The sequence below is a fragment of the Sinocyclocheilus grahami genome, unplaced genomic scaffold (genome assembly GCF_001515645.1).
Source record: "Sinocyclocheilus grahami isolate Dianchi unplaced genomic scaffold, SAMN03320097.WGS_v1.1 scaffold1564.1, whole genome shotgun sequence".
Classification (NCBI taxonomy): domain Eukaryota; kingdom Metazoa; phylum Chordata; class Actinopteri; order Cypriniformes; family Cyprinidae; genus Sinocyclocheilus; species Sinocyclocheilus grahami.
In genome coordinates, this window is record NW_015506743.1 from 189,491 (window position 1) to 191,177 (window position 1,687).

Here is a 1,687-nt window from a genome sequence, read left to right on the forward strand (position 1 = left end):
CCCTCTCTCGTCTCGTCTGTCTCCCCTCCCCTCCCTCGTCTTGTCTGTCTCGCCTCACTCGTCTTGTCTGTCTCACCTCACTCTTCTCGTCGGTCTCGCCTCAATCTTCTCGTCTGTCTCACCTCACTCTTCTCGTCTGTCTCGCCTCACTCTTCTCGTCTGTCTCGCCTCACTCTTCTCGTCTGTCTCGCCTCACTCGTCTCGTCTGTCTCACCTCACTCGTCTCGTCTGTCTCACCTCACCTCACTCATCTTGTCTGTCTCGCCTCACCTCACTCGTCTTGTCTGTCTTGCCTCACTCTTCTCGTCAGTCTCGCCTCAATCTTCTCGTCTGTTTCACCTCACTCTTCTCGTCTGTCTCGCCTCACCCGTCTGTCCCGCCTCTCCTCCCTCTTCTCGTCTGTCTCCCCTCGCTCTTCTCGTCTGTCTCGCCTCGCTCTTCTCGTCTGTCTCACCTCGCCCTTCTCGTCTGTCTCACCTCGCCCTTCTTGTCTGTCTCGCCTCGCCTCGCTCTTCTTGTCTGTCTCGCCTCGCTCTTCTCGTCTGTCTCACCTCGCCTCGCTCTTCTCGTCTCAATCTTCTCGTCCTTCTCGTCTGTCTCACTCTTCTCGTCCTTCTCGACTCGCCTCACTCTTCTCGTCCGTCTCGCCTGGCCTCACTCTTCTCGTCCGTCTCGCCTGGCCTCACCCTTCTCGTCTGTCTCGCCTGGCTCCGTCTCGCCTCGTCTCGCCTCACCCTTCTCGTCCGTCTCGCCTCACCCTTCTCGTCCGTCTCGCCTCGCCTCTCCCTTCTCGTCCGTCTCGCCTCGCCCTTCTCGTCCGTCTCGTCTCGCCTCGCCTCGCCTCACCCCGACTAATCTGTGATGCTGTCGTTCGGCACACTGCATTGAGCAGCCGCGTTCAGTTTTTAATTGTAGTGTCTGTTCTTTTACTGAACTAAACGATTTTTATTACGGTGCCGCGGTGGGCAAGTGACGTAACCGGTGTTGCGGCTTAACACCGGTATCAACGTCAGCACCGTCTATCACGGAAAGCCTAATTGAGACTCATTTTCTCGCATGACACAACGTCCTGAAGACCTGCATTTTAGCCAAAGCACTGTACAATTTAATCGAGTTGAATCGCTTTGAATCTGTACGTGTTTTTCACTACACAAGGAATAGCAGACAGATTATTATTCAGCTGCTAGATATTGAAATATACTTACTGAACCCCTGTAGCATTTCTTTACATCCTCATATGACAGATCATCAATGAGCTGGAGCCTGAAAATACACACATAAAACACACTTAACACTAGTGCTGATATATCTATATCCATTATATATATGTGTATATATATATACACACACACATACACACAAACACACATTTAAGTGATTGATATTATATATTTTTATTAAAAATATACAAAATATTTGTATTCAAATATATAAAATATTATGTATTAATATTATAATAATATATTAATTTATTTTTATTTTATATTTAATATATAAACAAATATCTATATTATATATAGACAGGAAAAGACTTTGACAAAATAGCATAATACAACTTCAACAACAAAAAAAAATATTTTAAAATTCACCTACAAATCAATGATATAATAACAATAATAATAATAATAAATATATTTATAATTCTTTAAAATATTTCTATTATATTTCATAATTAATATTCATAAGC

At 44.6% G+C, this 1,687-nt stretch overlaps 1 long non-coding RNA gene across 1 annotated transcript in view; it reads right to left on the reverse strand.

The window, feature by feature from the left end:
• LOC107571201 (uncharacterized) overlaps positions 1–1,279 on the reverse strand; it is a 3,843-nt gene extending 2,564 nt beyond the window's left edge. The window contains exon 1 of the long non-coding RNA XR_001607146.1: positions 1,206–1,279. This is a non-coding gene — a long non-coding RNA (uncharacterized lncRNA). The remainder of the gene's footprint in view (positions 1–1,205) is intronic.
• Between the last annotated feature and the right edge of the window lie 408 nt (positions 1,280–1,687).